The sequence below is a fragment of the Podarcis melisellensis genome, assembly GCF_964234715.1.
Source record: "Podarcis melisellensis genome assembly, chromosome: 13".
Lineage (NCBI taxonomy): Eukaryota > Metazoa > Chordata > Lepidosauria > Squamata > Lacertidae > Podarcis > Podarcis melisellensis.
Genome location: NC_138545.1, coordinates 30,127,736 through 30,137,733, shown reverse-complemented (window position 1 = coordinate 30,137,733; position 9,998 = coordinate 30,127,736). Strand labels below are relative to the sequence as shown.

The window sequence follows — 9,998 nt, the reverse complement described above, 5'->3', positions numbered from 1 at the left end:
TTTTAATGTGTGTTTTTTCCTGAAGGCAGCCCTGTATAGGGAAGTTTTTTTATGTTTGATGTTTTGTGATGTTTCTATATATGCTGCAAGTCGCCCAGAGTGGCAGGGGCAATTTTCGTGGTTGCTGCTGTTCGATGCCTCATTTCTCAAAGCAGCTTCACCCAGCCCTGAAGCTGTTTGTAATCTAATTTGCCTCTGGCCAGAGTGTGAACAGTCAGAGCCATGCAGAAAGGGTCAAGGCACCACACACACAAAAGTGAATTAAGTCATGATGGTGTAAACAGTTAGGAGGAAAGAGCTGTCAAATGCATGGTGGACAACTTCACTGCACTTTAAGGTCCTAATGTGAACACAGTTTTTATTTAATAGCAATTAGCACTCCAAAGGGGAAGGAGGAAGTTCATTCTTAACCTCCTTTCCGAACCCAGAGGCTCAGGCCTGTGCTCCCAGTTGCTAGTGGTGAACAGGGCAGAGGCTGGAGGAAAAATGGGAGTGGGCTGTCCTTTTTCTGTCCTTAGCATCCCCTGAGAAACTCAGCAAACCTACTGGACCTGGAAGTGGATGGGACAGTGCAGCTGACTGCTTAATGGGACACAGCTGTGAGCAGGCTGAGGAAAAGCTAGTCACCTCAGACCTGCCCATCAAAAGCAAGCCTGGAGGGAGAAACTAGGGAGATCTTAGAAGCAACCCTTCTCTTTTGGGAGGCTTTTATCAGGTGAGCTGAGAACTTGTTTGGAACCTGAGTGAGAGCCAGGGGGCATAGGCGCCAACTCCATAGGGCTGAGGTGTTTTCAGCCCTCCTCCCAAAATCTGTTGGGAAGAGGCTAAGCCTCCCCACACCCCACCCCACTGGGCCTCACAGTAGCAACGGGCCTTGCAAGGCCTTGTGGTGGTGGCCTCCTCCTGGCGCACGATGCCAGTGACGTCACACGTGCATGACAGACACCCCCCCCCAATGTTGGGTGCAGCTCATCGCCTCTGCCAGGGTGGAAGGTGTGTCCAAAGGCCAAAGAATTGATATTGGTTTATATTTATTATTAATTTTGTATTAATGTAACATTTTGAGACGTTTACTCTGCATTTTTTATAATATCTGTTGATTTTTTCTGCTGTTGCTGTAGTTTTCTCTATACTGCTTAGAGATTTTTTTATATATCTATTAAGCGGTATGGAATTGGTGTAAATAAATAAATATTTGGAGCTCCACACAAGATGGCAAAACTAAAGCTTTACAATAGTCTTTTCAGTTTCACACGTGGATGGGGTCAGTTTTACAGAGGGATGGGTTGCTTTCCCCCCTGCTTGTTAATTTCACTATTCTGCCGCAGAGCAATTGCAATTTAAAATCAGAAAAATAAAATAAAGAGTAGCATCTGCAGCAGAGCTTGAGAACGGTAGCCTGCCAGGATTAGAGCCAGAACCTACACAGCTGTACCTGCTGCTGTTTTCTATGTAACCAACAAATTAAATAGCCAACTGAAGTGTGTGGGTTGTGGAAGCGTCATATTCCAGGAAGCAATTAATTAAGGTTGGGAGCCTGTAGATCGGGGAAAGTTTGCCTGGACATCCGTGAAACAGCCTGAAGGAGGTATGATGCTTGCACATTAAAAACCTCGTCTGGAGAAATCTATGCAGTTTTTGTACAATAAGTGCAGCCAGAATGACTGGACAATGAAACATCCTGTTGAGCACTTTAACACGCGTGTTTTATATATACAGAGAGAGAGAGTTCAGTAATGCAAATGGCTTCAGAAGCCAATGCAGAACAGCCTGTTTTCATAGAATCATAGAATTTTAGAGCTGGAAGGGACCCTGAGAGTCATCTAGTCCAACCCCCTGCATTGCAGGAATCCCAACAGTTTCAGCCTTCAGCTCAAGCACGCCCTTCTCCCTCTTCTGGGTTCCAGTTCCCTCCCTGGCTGCCAGTTTGTAGGCAAACCATGGTTTGCATGTGCTCTCCAAACCAAAACTGGAAACTAGTTTGAATAGGATTTATACTAAGCTAGGGTTGCCATACGTCTGGGATTTCCCAGACATGTCCTCTTTTGGCAGGTCAGCATGCCCGTTTGGGCAGATTTTTCATGGATTATCTGGATTTCGGGGTTTGCTTATTTTGGGGTGGGGCACATGCATGCTCAGAAGGCGCTGTGTCCCAAAATGGGAAGCGCCGCATCGGATGGCCTTGTGCGGCCTTCCCGGGGCCGTGCTATGCCTTGCGTTGCTCCCTGGGGCTGGCAGGCCTTGCCTGCGGCCTTCCTGGGGCATGCAAGGCCTCCCGCTGTTTTGAGTGGTCTCCAGGCCTTGCGCCACGTTCCCAGTGCCGGGCAGCATCTTCTGAGCAGGAGGCCGAAGACAGCAAAGGTAAGAAGAGCGAAGCGAAGGAGGGGGCGAGCAGACGGGCAAGGAAGTGGTCAGCGGCAGGGATGGGGCGAACAAAGGAGATGCAGAATGGGGGGGAGGTGTTCTGTGTTTTTTGTTCTTCAGAATATGGCAACCCTATACTAAGCCAACCAGACAATCCCATAAACAAAGACTGTTGGCTCTCTGTCTTACTGATGTATTCCCCTGCCCCCATCTGTTTGAGAGGTTGCATACTTCAGTGTTTTTCAACCACTGTTCCGTGGCACACTAGTGTGCCGCGAGATGTTGCCTGGTGTGCCGTGGGAAAAATTGAAAAATTCAAAAGATTTTAAAATAAAGTATTTTATAATTTTTCATATTTCTGTTTACTTACTATTTCATAATAAAGTAATTATAAAATACTTTATTTGTGTTTATTTGATTCCTATTCAAGAGAATTACTTTATATATAGTCAATATAGGCACAGAGTTAAATTTTTTTAACATTTTCTAATGGTGGGGTGCCTCGTGATTTTTTTCATGAAACAAGTGTGCCTTTGCCCAAAAAAGGTTGAAAAACACTGGCATAGTCGATAGGCCTTCAGTTTTGTTTGTTTAAAAGCATTTTTAGGCAAAGAAGAAGAAGAGGTTTTCCAGAGCACCAGAGAAATCTTAATGTGAGCCCGCAGGTGGCAGGGATTGTCCGGTCTAAAAATGGCTTGACACAAAAGGGACAGCGATTGGTTAGAGGGGAGGAAAAAAGCAAGCTCAGGCTTGCTAGCCCTTAGTTGTTACACATTTGTAGTGACCAGTGGGAACAGAACCATCGGGAGAGGAGGCACCAAAAGTTGCTGGTTATTCAGGAGAGTCAATGGAGAGGCCCTCTGGATGTTGTGAACTCTAACTTCCATCAGCTCCAGGCCACTAGAGCCAACGTCAGCAATGCTGGGAGTCGGAGTCCAACAACACCAGCCAAATGCCCACCACTATATGCTCTTTCTAGAAGGAGGGTCGCCATCGATCAGCTACTTGGCGCTGTGGGATCAATGCTGACCCATGGCATGTTCCCCCTGCCATGGAAATGCCCTCTGGCCGGGGTGGAGTCTGGGTGGGTTCCATGACGTTCATGCAGCTGATTATTGGTGATTTTAAACTCAGCATTGAGAAATCCCAGTGATGAACTGTTGGGGTTTGGTACAAATGTGCCCATAAAGCACTTGAGGAGAAGAAAGGAGGCCTAGGGCTTAGACAGTCTCCCGAGCCCCTTTAACTATGTAGGCGAAAGGGGACCCTTCTCGTTTGTTTTGGCTCTGCTCCTCAGTCCTGTTCTCATCCTGCTATAGTCCTCCTCCTTTGCTACTGTTGGTGCTCAAACGATTTCTAGACCCAGGCCTTGCATCGTTTCCTGCATTTCCCCCTTCTGTTTTCTTTGTAATATCTGATAAAGGGGGGGGAGCGTGAATTTTCTGAGCAGTGCTTGCAGTGGCCATTATGAAAACACAGGCCCGCGTCCCCTGCTGAATCTCTTGTTTTCACAGCCTCGTATTTATAGTAAAACAAAGTGCCCCCCCCATGAAGATCAATGGGAGCTTGATGAAGACGAGGGGTCCTGCTGTGGCCGGTTGGCTGACGTCGTTGCAAAGGGGGCGGGAGTCATCTTGGGCTCCAGCCAGCGATGTCATGGCGGGGCAGTGACTGTATTCGCTTTGGATAGGAATGTAGGGCCCCTTCGGACGCCCTTCGAAGATTCAGGACAGATAAAAGAATTTATTCACATAGCGCCGAGTTAAACTGCGGAACTCCCTCTCACAAGGAGGCAGTGGTGGCTGCCATCTTGGATGGCTTTAAAAGAGGATTTTAAAAGGGGATTCCAAGTACCAATTGGTGGAAACCATTGGGGAGAAGGAAGAACATGCTTTTGTGTTCAGTTCCCCCTTGCGGGCTCCCTAAAGGCATCTGGTTGGCCACTGTGAGAACAGGATCCTGGACTTAGAGGGGCCATTGACCTGATCCATCAAGCTCTTCTTATATTTTTATACTCTTATGACAACCAATATCTGCCACCAGAGGACCCAATCCAGACTATGGTGTGGGAGGGAGGAGTTGAACCTTTATTCCTTCACAGTGTTTCCTGGATGAAAACAGATGACAACCTTCCCACCCCAAAGCTGTTGTTTGCTCCAGGAAGGATAAGCTTTTGGAAACAAATAGTGGCTACCCTTCCAGGGCAAATAAACAGCTTCATGAAGAAAATTGAGAAAATGGTGTTACATATTTAACATATCTAGTTTGACCAATAAGAGTTCTGATTCAGGAACCATATTCTCACATAGAACTTTTTGTTTCTCGGATCAGAGAAAGAGATGCAGTTCTTTAGCATCTCTCTTTCCTGCCTATTTTTGGTATTCCTTACACAGTTGCCTGCCTAGCCCTCTCTTCAGTTTTTTGCTTGCTAATAGCCGGGGATGGCTGGTGTTGAATGGGTGAAAATGATTGGAGTTATTTTCCTGAATGACAAATTTACCTACAATCATTGTGTGTCAGGGAGCGAGGGAAGAAGGAGGAGGGTGGCATAGATTTGAAGATGGAGATAGAGGTTAGATTGGTGTTTTGGCTTGTGTTGACGACAACTAAAGCATCCTTGGACGGCAAGTGTTCTCTTTTGAAACCTGATAAAGGACTAGCAGTTTCTTGCCAGCTGTAGGACTGTGTATTTGCTCCCAACAGTGCTCATTTCAGATATTACATGTTAAGTTGTGGGTGAACATATCAGACGACACAGTGATTCTTCAAACAGCTCTTGTTTATTCACAGGCCAGGACAGACTGAGCTGAGGGGCTCAGTCAGCCTGCTTATATAGTGCTCCAGTACAACGTTACTGTAGCAACTTTCTAAAACTATCCAATCACTGAACGTCACTTTCGATCCTTCATTTGCATAACTATCTACAGTATCCCCCTGCTGGCCCAGGGTGAGAACTTCAGTATGTAACATTACAGACGACATCAGCAGTTGTGGTTTCTTATTATCTAGGTTTTAGGAAATAGTATTGAAAGTTTTTATACGTTTTTATATCAATTTTCTTGATTTTGTTCTTCAATTCCTATAAGCAAACATCAATTGCATAATACAAAGCATCTTGTTCTTTCTTAGAAAGAAAGAAAAACATGAAACCACTGTAATCAATACGTATTAGTATGAAACATACAATTCCACAACCTCGTTGGGCTCACAACAGCATTTGGCTTAAATCTATATTGGATACTCCCTATCTCTCTTTTGATATATGTTACTTCAGGTACCAAATTGGTCGCTATTTCTATAGTTAATTCACCAGGTTGCATCTATGCAGTTAGATTTATAATTTCCATCCGCCCCTCTCACCAATTTCCCTAACTAAGTCTAATTTCTTTGGTTCTTAGTGGGCAGAATGCAGAGTTCTCAGTAGATATGAGCCACCCCTCCACCCCATCAAAACATTGAGGCTAGTTTTTTTTAATTAGGCCATCTGGGCTCACCCTGATTTTAAAGCATTGCAGGTCTTGGGAAGCAGTAGGGCAGAAATGTACATAAAAGATATAGCCTCAGTGCAATTTTGGATTCTTTCTGGATTCAGTCCATGTTATAGATACCTGGCAAACTACAGGCAGCCTGTAGTTTAGGCAGCTGTTTCACATTTTGGATGGATGTCTGTAGAATAACTTGGGTAAAACAATTATATATTTGTGGGATGGAGAAAACCCATTTTATGTCAATTAAGTACTCTTGGCTCTAAAGTTCCCCATTCTCTCACTAATGAGAAACAATATTTTTCATATGCTCACCACTTTCCTAAATCAAAAGAAGTCAAGCGGTGGTGCAATGGGGTTTAGTTTCCTGTGGATGAAAAATAGTAATAGATCATTTATTTATTTTTAAAAAATATACTGCTCAATATAATCAAAATCTCCAAGCAATTTACATAAAAACAATAATAATTGGGGAGAAATTTGGTTTGGTTTACATTTTAGCATGAACCTACATGAAGTGAGTCTTGGGCAAATTAACAACTGCTTCAACACCTTCTGCATGCACTGTTTCAGGAAGATTTTGGGTATCATATGGCAGGACAGAGTTTCATGCACAATGTGCTCTCTCTCAAGCCCACATTCCCAGCGTGTTCGCACTCCTGTCTCAGTGATGTCTATTCTGGCTTGGTCACGTTCACCAAATAGAAGATGGCAGGATCCCCAAGGACGTGCTCTACGGGGAGCTGGCTTCAGGCATCTGGCCTGTTGTCAGACCAACTCTATGCTACAAAGATGTCTGCAAACGTGACATGAAGATGGGCAATATCAACCCCACCAGTGAGAATCCCTGGCAGATGACTGCAGTGCCTGGAGACAGGCAATAAGGTCATGTATACATAGCAGTGACCAGAGGAGGATTGACCGCTGGGAGGAGCGTAGAGAGAAGAAAGGCCATAATGCATCTGCAGCAGCAGCACAACCGGGCGCATTCATCTGCCCCAACCACAACAAACATGTCTCTCCCGCATCAGTCTCTATAACCACAGCAGTCGCTGCAACCTTCCAATAGTTTGACTCCACCCCCAAAGGCACACTCTATTATCTTCTGAGACAAGTGGGTGCCATCTCTTAATTGATACTTCCCAAAACAATACAGGAACTGAACTGCAGCAGTCTTTTAAATAATCCATCCAAATAATCTGAACAGCAACAAAAAGTGTGTTAGGGGAAAGTGTGCATCTATAATTTGTGGAAAACAACGCATGCAAAATTGGAGAAAATCCATTGCAAAAATGTGTATTGGGCAAAATGGGATGTCCAGGAGAAAAGCACACTAAAACACTGACAAAATTTCGTGAGTAAACTGTTGCAGAAAGGTGAAAAAGATGACTTGAATGGAAAAACGAGAAAATGAAAGAAACCTAGGCTTGAGTTACCCTATGACCTATGTGATGTAGAGTTAACTGTTATACTGCTATTCCAACTACAGGTGGCACTGTGTCCAGCTGAGGCATTCAGTCATGCTGTTGCTGCTCTAGACCAGGCATAGGCAAGCTCAGCCCTCCAGATGTTTTGGGACTACAACTCCCATCATCCCTAGCTAACAGGACCAGTGGTCAGGGATGATGGGAGCTGTAGTCCCAAAACATATGGAGGGCCGAGTTTGCCTATGCCTGCTCTAGATCGACCATTCTTGTTTGCAATAAAGCTGTTCCTCTGTGAAGCATCCAACTTCGCCTGGCCTGCTCTCTGAAATAACACAGCACCATACCACAAGGCAGGTGAGTGTTTATGTGCCTGGCATAAAAATAAAAAGGAGGAATCCACAAGTGGATGGCCTCCGAAGGCTAGTGCTGATGGCAACATGTATTTGCCTCCAGAATCTATTTGTGCACACAAAAGGCTCTCCTTGTAGCAGGTCACTGTCTCCAGTGTTTCCGTATTTCATGCAGGAACTGTTTGTACAAGAATGATGCATCATTGTCTTATTTCTGCATGAGTGGAGTTCCAAGTTGTCTTTGCTGGTTTGAGAACAGCTTCTTCCGTATTGATTCCATTGTTTCAGAAAGCCACCTTGATTTAAAAGGTAGAGAATCTAAATGTTATTGCCAACCTACTGGGTGGGTCCCCCTGCCCCCCTTTGGAAGTTGAGTAGCTGCTTCAGCAGCAGCAGCCCTCCATCACAGAGATGATATCTGGACAAGCTGGTACAAGGCCGAGGGTGTGATTTTAATAGACCAAGAAAAGTTGACTCTCCTGCATTCAAAATGCAGAAGCCTGTGGGATTCAAAACACACAAGCTTATTCCTGCTGGGTGAAAACAGCAATGTTGTTTTTGTAGACACCTTCTGGAAATGTAAAATTTCCAAAAGGTAAAATCTAAGATTTCCATGTTGGCTATCTCCGAGCCTGTGTGAATGACATTTATATAATGCCACATGATGAGAGACAGCATAATGAATTGGATTTTGGAGCTGTGCAAGTGTACTAGATGACTTATGGTGGATCAGGTGATTGATCCAACTAACTGTCAGGGAGCCAGCCACCAATAAATCACACGGCGTAAGTGAAGTTAACTCTTTATTAGAAGAAACAAGGCCTGCTCAGGAGTGCCAGGACTAATGAGCACAGCAACTATTCTTGGTAGGCCTCGCCCCATGAGGCAGTTGTGGAGGGAGACTGAACTCCCCGCCTTCCCACAGCTGCCTAATCTCCTCACCACCACCCCAAGTCATTCCCAAGCAATCTGAGACTAGGCCAACAAGCCTGTCTCTGCTCCTCCCTCTTCATATCTCTTCTGGTTCTGGGAGCCCAGGTGGGAAGGCAGCTTCTTGCAGTAGAAGGAGGAAACATCCTTCTTCACCAGCATGACTCATCTCTGCCTCATGGCAGAGCTTGAACTTCTGATTCTGGACTTCTCTCTGCCATAGACTCTCCTTGCTCACTAACTCCTGTTCATTTTCAGACACCTCCGCCTCCCAGTCTTCTCCCTCTGACCACTCATCCCACCAACACTCTCTAGGCTCCGAGACACCTTCCCTTGGGGTTTCTCCAGCTGGTGCCTCCTACCATTTCTCTTTGTCCAGCCAGTCCACGAAACTAGCCCAGTTTGCCTTTTCAAACTGCTTTGGGAAACCTTGGTTCCTCCAGTAGACCAGGAATGATGGACAAGTTTCCTTGAAAGGCAGCCCTCCCACCAGGACCAACGTTATTTTCAATGAAGAAGAATGTTGGGTATATTTCCGAGCAAAGTTTCACGTGGGTCAGCCCTAGTTGAAGCAAGTGTTACTGATGGCGAAATGCCTGCGTTGGAGAGCGATGAGGAGACTGATGAGGCTCATTGAGACCCAACACAGGAATCTCATCATCGGTCCCCTGCCCTCTGGTTGTGCTCATTCTTGGAATCAGCTCTAGGCTTCTCTTCCTGGATGCAAGCAAATCCCCTTCAGTGTTCACCCTAGAAAATTCCCCGCAATCCTTGACACAGCCACAGGGATTCCTTGGCAGACAAATCCATTTGGGAAAGCATTTCACGAAGGTAGACATTTCGAAAAGAGATAGAGTCTCAAGTAGGAAGGGTCTTTTCCTCTCCCAGATACATGAGATGATTTAATTGGAGATGCCTGGGATTTAACGTGAGACTTCCTAAATGCCAAACATGTGCTCTGTCACTCCAAATGCTTGGCCCTTCTCCAAACACCGGCTGGGAATGAATACATATTTTGACTGGATCCCCCCCCATCTCCCCCCCAAAAAAAAGCTGAAAGAGGAAGGTTGGCAACAGAACAAGCCCATTCATGAGAGGCAGGGCTGAATCTCAGGGTGGAAGTGACTCATGCAAGTCCGTTGTGGCACAGCTGGCATGATGTCAGAGAGTCCTAGGGCGTCACCACCACCCTCTCCCATCGTTCTTTGGGCTTCTCAGTTTCCTGTAGCGAGGTGATAGAGAAAAGATTGGTTGGATTGCTTGCATCTAGGTAGAGCAGGGGTAGGCAACCTAAGGCCCGTGGGCCAGATGCGGCCCAAACGCCTTCTCAATCTGGCCCACGGATGGTCCAGGAATCAGCGTGTTTTTACATGAGTAGAATGTGTCCTTTTATTAAAAATGCATCTCTGGGTTATTTGTGGGGCATAGGAATTTGTTCACCC

The 9,998-nt window shown here is 45.6% G+C and overlaps 1 long non-coding RNA gene across 1 annotated transcript in view; it reads left to right on the top strand.

Annotated features, from left to right (window-relative positions):
• Positions 1 to 1,981: 1,981 nt before the first annotated feature.
• LOC309355605 overlaps positions 1,982 to 9,998 on the top strand; it is a 46,700-nt gene continuing 38,683 nt past the window's right edge. Inside the window, exon 1 of the long non-coding RNA XR_014162554.1 lies at positions 1,982 to 2,361. This is a non-coding gene — a long non-coding RNA (uncharacterized lncRNA). The remainder of the gene's footprint in view (positions 2,362 to 9,998) is intronic.